The sequence below is a fragment of the Zonotrichia albicollis genome, chromosome 8 (assembly GCF_047830755.1).
Source record: "Zonotrichia albicollis isolate bZonAlb1 chromosome 8, bZonAlb1.hap1, whole genome shotgun sequence".
Taxonomy (NCBI): Eukaryota; Metazoa; Chordata; class Aves; order Passeriformes; family Passerellidae; genus Zonotrichia; species Zonotrichia albicollis.
In genome coordinates this window covers 36,533,537-36,544,002 of record NC_133826.1, presented here as the reverse complement: position 1 = coordinate 36,544,002, position 10,466 = coordinate 36,533,537, and the positions used below count along the sequence as shown (strand labels likewise).

At 56.0% G+C, this 10,466-nt stretch overlaps 1 long non-coding RNA gene across 1 annotated transcript; it reads right to left on the bottom strand.

The window, feature by feature from the left end:
• Positions 1 to 424: 424 nt before the first annotated feature.
• Positions 425 to 1,164, bottom strand: LOC141729894 (uncharacterized). The gene is made up of 3 exons (XR_012581456.1): positions 1,067 to 1,164; positions 729 to 785; positions 425 to 452 (listed from the first exon to the last, which is right to left on the bottom strand). It is a non-coding gene; the product is annotated as an uncharacterized LOC141729894 (long non-coding RNA).
• Between the last annotated feature and the right edge of the window lie 9,302 nt (positions 1,165 to 10,466).

The window sequence follows — 10,466 nt, the reverse complement described above, 5'->3', positions numbered from 1 at the left end:
CAAGGGGCTTCTGGCCATTTCCCCTGCAGCACTGCACGCCTGGGCAGCTGGGTGAGCACAAGCACCCTTTTCCCCTCCTCCCCTATGCCCTACGGACCCTGGGCAGCAAAGAAAATCTCGTGAGAGTGTGTATATTATAACACGGTCTATATTTACAGAGGGTAAAAATTAGAACGGTAGAAAAGAAAAATCTTAAAGAAAAGTAAAAATCCCCACTGGCTCAGGCTGCACCAGCTAAGAGACCCTCCCAGATCAGCTGTCCTCAGAGCTCCAGCAGTGCAGCCAGCTGAGCCGCGAGAGACGAGGCAGAGTGATCCATGCCCTGTGCAGCTGATCGTGCAGCCTCTGGAAGATGGAATATCGGCCATGCAGTGTTGTTCGGAGGACATGCAGTGTTTGAAGTGCCAGCTCTGACACGGCACTGCTCGTGTCCTCCGTCAGGCGTTCCAGGGCTGCAAGAGAGAGGAACAGAGGCACGGTCAGAGCCGGATCTGCCGGGAGCCCAGGAGAGCCTCCTGCAAAGGACCATCCCAGCCAGCTCTTGCCGTGGCCGGGAGGGAGCAGGGAGCAAGGGGATCAGCCTGAAGCTGCTGGCCAGGAAGGGCCTACGTCGCCCTGAAATCTCCGTGTGCTCTGCCCACGGGAGCAGAGCTCTCCGCAGCCGGGACAGGGCTTACAAGCTCCCCCTGGCAGTCCCTGCTGTCAGCCCGCTGCCCTCACTCACTCACCAGTGCAGATCAGCTGCAGCTCTTGCTGCTGCCCCCTCAGGTGCCGCCCGGCCATGCCTGTGAGCACAGAGCCTGTCACGGCCCCAGCGGCACAGCTCCCTGCCAGCGGCGCTGCCGGCGCTGTGGCCACACGGGCTGCTGGCCCGGCAGGGCTCAGCCCGGCCCTTGCCGCACGCTGCCGCCCCAGGGCACGGCTTCCAGAGGGCGGCAGCAGCAATGTCCGGGCCAGGCGGGGCTCCACGGCGCCAAGAGCGGCTGGCGCTGCCGGGGCAGCAGGCGGGGCTGGGGCCGAGCTGCGGCGGGCCGGGCCGGGGAGGGAGCCCGGGCTCGGGACTCACCCATGAACCGGACGGCCGCCTCTCGCAGGGGCTCCTGTGGGCTCTCCACGTAGCGCAGGGCCCGGCGCAGATGCTCGGCCGCTCTGCTCCTGTCCTCTGCCAGCTGCAGAGAGCGGCAGGAGGGAAGGGTTGGCGCGGGCTCAGCTCCTGGGCCGGGCGCTGTCTGCGCCCATCGCCGGCCTCCCCTGCCCGCACAGCCCTGAGGCGCGGCCCGCAGCCGCTGGCAAGGGCTCCCGAGGGCAGGGGGCAGAGGGCCGGCTGCTGCCCGGGGAGCCGCGGTGCCGGCTCGCAGCCCCGCCGGGCCGGGCCTCCATAGGCACCCGACTCAGGCCCACGGGAGCCGGGAGAAGAGCCCGCGCGTCCTCTGGCCGCAGCAGCGGGCAGGAGCACAGCTGCCCGGCCCCGCACACTGAGCACCGCCCTCAGGGCCCTTCTCGAGGCTGAGGATTCTTGGCTGCTCTTACCAGGCTCTCGCCGAACCTCCATGTCTCATCCACCTCTGGCACTTGTTCGAGATTCCTTCTCTTCAGGAATCTGGCTGCAGAATACAGTACTACACAGGATGCCTGGAGAGCAGCAGAGATGCACAGATGGCCCCACAGGCCAGGGCCCAGGAGCATCCCAGTGCCACAGCCTGGAGGAGGCTGCAGCCCGCAAGGTGCCAGGGCAGGAGGCAGCCCAGCCCCTTCCCAGGTGGACAGCAACCGGCCACAAGTGCTCACCTCAGCAACAATCTGATTTTCATCATGGCAGTGGAAGTAGAGTGGGACCAGGCTCTGACGCACGTGGGACTTGAGGGCCTTTCTTCCATCTTTGGTTAATGAGTCCAGAATCTCTTGAAAGACACACATGGAGCTCAGCTGCACCTGGCTATCATCCTGAATGAAAGAAAAGGCAAAATACCTGAGCATCAGCTGCTTCAGGCCCCCCAGGGCACAGGCCTGCATCTCCACAGGGCACTAAGTGTCCGGGCAGCAGCCAGTGGCCGTGGCTGTGGGCACAGAGCCTTACATGGTCAAAGAGTGGCAGGAGCGCCTCAGCCAGCTGCAGGGCAATGGGGGTGGGTATTAGGGCACCATCATCCAGGAGCAAGTATCTTAAAAGAAGAATGGTCATCCCGATCATGTCGCTATCATTTTCCTGCAGGAGCTCCACAAGCCTTTCAGTCAGGCTCCACATTTTTTCAGCCTGTGCGGAACACGACTTTGTGAGAGGCTGCCCGGCTGCCGCAGGGCCCAGAGGCCAAAGGCCTGTCCCGAAGCACTGGGGCAGCTGAAGCGGGAGGCAGGAGAGCTGGGAGCAGCTGCCCCAGCGCCCGAGCCCAGGCAAGGCCGAGCGACTGTGTTGCCCAGCCCCACGCTGCTGCCTGCAGGGCTTCAGCCACTGCCCCCTTCTCACCATCAAGGGATTCTTGCCCAGCACTACGAGGCCTCGGAGTGCCAAGTAACGCCTGGCCATGTGCTCGCTCTGCAGGTTCTGTGCCAGGATCTCCAGAACACTGTCACTGCATTCCCTCAAGTCCAGGCACTCGAGAACCTGAAAGGCACAGGGCAGTGACAGGGGAGCCGGCTGGCAGGAGCCCAGGAACGCACAGGGCCGGGCCCAGGCAGCAGCACAGGGCACGGGCACCCTCCTGGCAGCTGTGGCTGCGAGAGGCCAGAGGGCTGGGAGGCCGCTCAGCCAGGCAGCGCTGGCCATCAGGCTCACCTCCACAAGGAATGCCAGGGCAGGGAAATCCCAGTATGGCATCTCTTTGCTGAGCAGGGCGAGCAGGTAGAATGCAACCGCGGAACAGAAGTGGATGGCTGAATGGCAAATGATTCTGACAAGAGGAAAAGGAAACAAGACCCTGATGCAGTGGGGCAAACCTCTCCCACGAGTGACTCACAGAGTTCTCGTCTTCCCCCACCACCTTTCCAGCAAGGGGACCTGGGCCACTTGGGAGTTGGTTGCTCATGGGCACCCTCCTCTGCCAGCCTTTTCCAGTCTGCTTGGCCGTCCCTCAGTGACAAGGCCCTCTGGCCCATGGCCACCACGGACACTTTGTGGCCACCTGGGCACAGAGCAGCAATGTCAGAGGCAGTGGGGAGAAGGGGGTCTCACCTGGCAAGCAGAGCCACGGCAAAGTGGTGAGTGTCAAGAGAGAGCAGCGTGTCCCAGGCACACCTGCGCTCCATTGCCACCACCACATCCTCGCAGCGGAGAAGGCAGAGCAGGGACTTCAGGGTGCGCACAGCAAACCTGTGTGCACAGCAAAGCCCAGGTCACGCTGGCAGCACTGGCTCCTTGGCAGGCCACGTGGCAGGGACAGGAGGAGTGGCATGGAGCACCTGTTGGGGCTGGTGGCAAGGCCGTGCTCTTCCTGGCATGCCTTCCAGAATCTATCGACCTCCTCTGGCATATCCAGAGTGCTGAAGAACACTTGGAAGAGGAGATGCACAAACAGGCGAGGGAAATACACCTTCAAGATCCGTGGGAGACAGGGCACCTGGAGGATCTTCCACATCACCATGGTTGCCTACAAAGGACAAAGCCCCCCGAGACAGCGCTCAGTGCCGAGGTGTGCATGTGGCACGGCCCGAGCGTGGCAGGGAGGTGCTCAGAGAGATGCATGGGGAGCACGGGGCCTGGTGGGCCTGATGCTGCCCCTGGGCCAGGTTTCAGGCCAGCGCCTGAGGCAGGGAGATGCAGTGGGGGAAGGAGGATGGAGAGCTGCTGGAGAGGCGGCCTTGGGGCCTGCAAAGTCCAGCTGCAGAAACTCACAGCCAGGGCAAAGACACCCGTTTCGTCCCCATCGGAGGTGCAGGTGCTGTACTCTGGCCAGCTCCCCAGCACATCTAGGAGGATCAGCTGTGCCAGCTCCGCAGTCCTGGCTGAGCCCATGATGGTCTTCCACATGGCCATGGCAGCTCTGTGGGGTCAGAGCTGTGTCTCAGGGGGGTCTCAGACACAGCACCGGAGGGAGCTGAGCTGGATGCCAGTTCTGCCTCTGCCCACTGCCCCCTGCCAGCAGCAGCCAGGCAGCCCAGCCCTGTGGGGACAGAGCCCTGAGGGGCAGGGAGGGAGCACGGCAGCAGGCTCAGGGGCTGACGTGCCAGGGCTGGGAAAGGCAGCACCCAGAGGGCCCTGGAAGTCTCTGCTGGTCACACACCTGGGCCAGGATGTATACAGGGCGATGGGCTGGGGAGGCCTGAGCCCTGTGGGCAGGTGGGCCCCATACCTGTCACAGGACGGGGCCACACGCAGGAGCGTCATCACTGCGTCATGTGGCTGTGCTTCAGCGAGATCCAGCAGGGCATTGTCCAGCCTGTGCTCGTCACAATCATTGGCCATGATCCACTGGTGGATGAACCTCACCATGGCGGGCACCTGGATAATGCAGCAGGAGACTTGGAAAGCTGCCAGAGGGAGCAATGTTCCCAGCTTCCCCAGAGAAATGCTTCCCTTCCCAGCCCACTGCTATGTGGCCCCAAAGGCTCACAGCAACCAGCATGCGTGGCTTGGGAGGCCAAGCAAATCCTGGGAGGATCAAACCCTGGCCACAAGCTGCTTACTTGGTTTGGATAGTAAAAATCTTCCTGTACAAGCATACACAGGAGGGCCGCACTGGGCTTGGTTTGGAAGATGGGAGAGTATGGTCTGAGCCCAGTGCCTGTGGCGATGGTCTCTTCCTCCTGCATTCTCTTGATGAATTTGCTGACCAACTGTAGGAGAAGGGCAAGAAGCCAGGGATGTTGCATGGAGTGCTGCACACACGGTGCTGGGCTGAGCAGGGACAGCAGGCCCAGCCCAGGTGGGGGTGGCTGCAGGTACCTGCGCTGTTCTGCGGAAGCGGCCACGGCTGGACTCCTGCTCTTGTGTGCGCTCCAGGGCTGCATCTGGCAAAGAGCGAGCGCAGCCAGAGATGAGGGGCTGCGGGAGAGGCTGGAGAACGCGGCCCAGCCCTGTGCTCCCCAGGCAGGGAGAGCCCCAGGATGCCCCAGGGGATGGAGCAGGGCCACTGTGGGGTGTCTGCCCGGCCCCTCTTCCGTCCTGTCCATGGGAATGGGATGGGATTAGGTGGGATGGGATAAAATGGGATGGGATGGAATGGTGCCAAGTTGGCTGCAGGCACCAACCCTGTGGCCCAACTCTGCCACTCACCCTCCTGCGGCAGCTCAAACGGCACCACCGCTTTGGTTTCATGTGCTGGGGCAGCTCCAGGGCCTTCTTCCTCCTCTTTCCCCCAGGCCACCTTGGTCACTTTCAGGGATCTCTGCTCCATGATAATGACTGGATTTGTGTGCGCACCTGCTGAAGAGAAGCCTCGGGAAGGCCACAGGTCACCAAGTTCTGTGGTCTGGCCTCGAGCTCAGCTGCAGCAAGAACGCCTCGGAAAGGCTCCGGGTCAGACAGGAACGGGTGCACAGTGCGAGGACTCCTCACGGCACCGCTCTGTCCCGTTCTGCCCCGTTGTGCGCTCCCAGCAGCCAGGCAAGCTTCTATTTCCCACGTGTCACAAAGGGCCCTTGGTCACCGGGTTCCATTCCATGGCACAGAGACCGTGCTGCTGCGTGCCACCCAGGGCCCTTGCAAACACTGCCTACTGCCCTGGGGCTGCCCCCAGCCCAGCCAAAGTGGCCCAGCTTGGAAGGAATGCCTGGCCCTAGGTGTCTAAACAGACCAACAGGGTCTTTAGGAAGGGCTCAGACCATCAGCAAACGCTGCCCGGCTCTGCGGGCTCAGTCCTATCCCCATATCTTTCCCTGAGCGCATTTGAATTTCTAAATTAGAATCATTTGAAGGGAGGAGATTTACATTTTCCATTTCAGAGAAGCCTTCTGCCTTCATTAGCAGACACCTCTCTTTTCAAACCAAGACAATTGTTTATCGTCTTGCAGATGCGCAGTTTCTGGGGAGCCCCGTTTTACACCAGGGACCTGGAGAACCATTCCCAGCAATTGGGAAAATCCTCAGTGGTCCATCCACCCACGGATGAGGTCTCCAAATGTGCCCCAAAATTGGGTCTAGCTCTAGGGGACACAGCTAGGCCAAAGCCCAGACCTCTGCTGGGAGCCTTTCTCCTCAAATACCCTTCAAAGAAACCTCCATGCAAGTCAGTTGGGAAAGTTTCTTCAAATGATCCATTTCTGGCACATGACTACACAGGCTCATGTGAAAGATTCTAAAGCGGCCGCTCTGGAGTCAAAGAGCCAGCACTAAGAGTCCTTGTCATCTCTTTGTAGCTAAATCCCACTTTGGGGGATTTGAGGGAGTTTGGAATGAGCTAGAGAGCAGACCTCTGAGTGTTTTAGATGATGCCATTGCTTTTTCTTCTCTTCTACATAGACAGGAAGGGTGAATTTGGTTCACATCTGCACTGCATGGCTCACAAGGCCCACAAGACTTGTAGTTACAAGAGCTTTGAAGGATTTCTTGGCCAAGAAGACATGGCCAACAAGGATATTTATGTTTTGGACCCAATCCTTCAATATTTCGTCTTAGGGACTCATGTTACAGTGTAAGCCTCCTTAGCCAATCATGTTATGACACACAAACATACAGCACTGCATCCTAAGCTTCTTGTTTACCATTGTAACTACTTTTACTTTTTCTAGATCTTCAGCACTAAACCTCTAAACTTTCCTCCACTTCAACGTTCCTCCCCGTGTCTCTGCTATAATAAACTAGAAATCCACATTCTCGTTTCTAGCACCTAAGTTTGGAAGCCCTTTCCAAGGTCTCTGATCAAATCCTGTGTTTAATTCTAAGCTTTGCTGACAAGACCAAAGGTCTGAGATTTCCCTGCATTTGGGTTTCCAACAACACCGATGCTGTCAGTTCCAGAGTGCCCAGGGTCCCTCTTGCAAGTCAACTCTGGCAGGAACAGGGCGCGCAGCTGCTGGGGGCCTGCTTGTGGCCTCTGCCAGCCCATTGCCCAGGGCTTGCCAGTGACCCAGCCCCTCAGGGGCTGCCCCAGCAGCGCCACAGCCCCACAGCAGCTCCAGAGCAGCCCCATCCAGAGGCACCTGGGAGCCCTCAGCAAAAAAATATCTTAGTTCTTGCTATACCTATCCAGAACCTGACTCTCTCCTTGTTTATTTTGATTTGAGATCCAAGCATGATTTTATTCTGGACAGGGAAGTAAGAACCAGCTGCAAATACAGACTACAAGTGTGAATCTATACTGCAGGGACTGAGCTGTAGCTTGGAATTAAAGGCAAGAAGTGATGCCATGGTAAATGTGAACATTTAGTGCTGGCATAGGAGCCTTCTGCAATGCTCCACCAACCCATGGTTCACATTGCTACAAACTCTGATGTTACAAAGAGTGTTGAAGAGCTGGCTGTAGGTAAAAAAAATAGCCAGAATGTTAATTTTTGTTAATATGGCAAACAATGACTATCTAAAAATTCAGAGCTCATAGAAGTGAGTATGCAGATTTCCACTTAGTATGTGCTGGCAGTTTTCATTTGAAATCAACAGGTTTATCCAAATCAAGGTATCCATAGGAATTAATTTGCTCTATGATCTAACTGAAAGTGCCTCATTGTCTGATAAGTTTAGCAGAAATTTGCAAAGTCAACAGTCCACAGATTTTAATTTCTTGTTTAGTGGCTATTCTGCAGGAAAGCTTTTACAGACTAATCCGTTCGGATGTCATTAAAATGCCAGTACATTTCATCTAGCCATTTTGGTACTAGAACGAAACCATATGACTGCACAGCCTTTAAAAAAATATTTTAAAATAAATTTTCAAATCAACAGTCTGAGTAGGACTCAGAATAAAAACCCTACCAAACTTCAACTCCATTGGAAGATTCCCTTGACATCCTGTGAATCAACTCTACATTCAGAAGATTAAAAGTCCCCATTATGGTGGTTTTGGTATGGTTAGGAATTGGGGAAGGGTCTTCTTCCTTCTCAGCTCCATGCTGCAGTGCCTTTGGGATGTGGCCTGCTGGCCGTTGTTTGTGCAGCCCTGGTGTTTCTCCATGAGGCAGAAAGTGCAATTGCATTTCCAGCCCAAGGCCCGTGAGGAGTGGGGCGTGCAGAGCTGTGCCAGACCCAGGCCAGCAGCTGTGCCCCCAGAGGGTTTTGGTTCCTGCCCAGGGCAGCTGGTGCATCTCTGCCGTGAGTGCCTGCCCTTCCCGGTGCCCATGGACAGCAGGTGCAGGGTTCTGCACGGGGCACGGAACAGGGTGGGGATGTCTGCTGGCAACAGAGTGCAGCGGAGAGCAAACAGTCCAGGATGGTCCTGGAGTGTGTGACAGAGAACTCCTGACACAGCTGGTGACTGAGCCAGTGAGGGAAGGCACTGCTGGGCCTGCTGTTTGTGAGGAGAGAAGGGCTGCTGGGTGACAGGAGGGCTGGAGGCGCCTTGGGCTCAGTGATCACAAAATGCTTGTGTTTGATTCCCAGAGAAGGAACGAGAGATGTTGGGGAAGTGTTGACCTGCAAGAAATTGTGAATTTGTTAAGCTTTACCAGGCAGTGCTTAGTTGTACCTTCCCTCACACCAGTGGTTAATGTGTGCAAGTGGATGTCTTAGCCTTGAGAATAAAGACAGTGGGCCTACTGAGGAAGTAGCTGCAATGCATTGAAGGAGAAGAAGGCTCTTAACCATGGAAGGAGAATTTGAGGAATGGGATGTTCACCTCATGACCACCAGAGACCCTCAAGAGACCCCTACTCTAAATGTCAGTAATTTTGGGGAAGTGATTTAAACATGTCAAATACTTTGTGAGAATGTTTAGCCTGTGAGTTTGAGCAAAGTAATGAATAAAAGTAATGAAAGTAATGTCTTAGTTCCATGGATGCTAACAAGTGGGTGTGCATGTTTCAGGGCAGTGATTCCTCACACACCTAGCACTGAAATAAAGTAATGCCTCTTTTCTCACACTGAGCTGGCAGTGTGGATCGTGCCCTGCTCGGTAACTTTCATTTTGATCATTCCTATTGAAGCATAAAGAATGTCTAACTGAAATCTTTTCCAGCTGTTTCCCTTTGGTTTACCTGTTTGAGGGTTGAAATTGTGTGCTGCAGGTGTCCTGGGTGTGTGCAGAGCAGTGCAGCCCCAGACACCCCTTGGCTTGCCCACGAGTTGTCATGCCTTGTTGCCAGGTGTGCCCAGCTGTGGCAGGAGAAGGAGCCCGCAGCACAGTGGGCACTGTGCCCTGCCCAGCCGGGGCTCTCTGGCACAGAGCAGCAGCAGCGCCAGCACCGTTCAACCCGCTCCTGCCTTGGCTTCCCCTGGCACACAGAAGCCTCTGGAAATCAGCACCGCCAGCGGCATTCCCAGCTTGGAGCAGCTGCTGCTGGCGGGCAGATGCTGCCAGTTTGACTGCTGCCAAAGGGGAAGAAAGGCAGAGCAGAGGAAGAGATGTACATACACAGCAGCCCTGGGAACATCCAATAAACATGCAGATATATGGGGTGATTTGTTAGGAATTACTTCAGCTGCTATGCCAATAGTGCTTTCTCTCCTGGTTCTGTACAATGCTTTGGGCCATTTTCTTGGTCTGGTTTCCTTTGCTTGTGTCCCATCTGAGTGCTCAGCTGGGTACAGGCTGTAGGTGCTTGGGGCACTCTTGGAGTTCCTCCTGGATCCCCTGAACAACAGGGTTTGGCCCATGAGGGGAATTTGTGCTGCTTTGTTACAGAGAAGAACTTCCCGGGCCATTTTGTGTTTGCGGTAGAGAAGGTTGGTAATTGCTTTGCATAAATTCACAGACTAACATGCTTTGTGATGCTTTTCTTTGTCATACTTTGCTTTGTGATATCACGGCATGGTTGCCACATCGTCGTGGTGACATCAGAAGGTTGCCTTGGTGCACGGAAGGCCTCAGTGTCAGAGCAGCCCTAGGCCTTGCTCACATCAGGAGAACCCTCCTGGTTAGAGCATTGGTCAGTGGGCAGTTGCGCTCTGACTGACCATTTATTTTTCTAGTGTTGGAGAAGACTGGCACAGCACTGGGACAATGATCCACCATCTGGCCACGGCAGCTTTTGCTGCTTATGGTGTTTGTTTTTCTGCGTATTATGTTACACACTTTGCACGGAAGTAGAGTTTTCCCTTCTGCTTAGGTTAGGGTGTATCCTAAGCTGGCTTTTGTATGTCTTCCTGCTGGTGACTGAGTTTCTGATGTTGAAAGAGAAAGAGCATTAGGATGCCTCTGGTTTGGTAAAACTCCTGTCAAGAGGTTCAGCTAAAAAGGGGGTGTCTGTAGCCATAGGGGCAGCATTTGCAGGGGAACCTGCAGGGCTTCCGTTCCCTCCATGGGAGAGTCTGTGGCTGCAGTGTCTGTCATTTCCTCAGTTTTTGGGACAAGCAAGACACCTCTGAAAATGTAGACTGGCAGACCTTCTTGGAAGGCCTTCTAAAAACTCTGCAGTTGTTTCCAGAATTCAGAGAAAGCTTA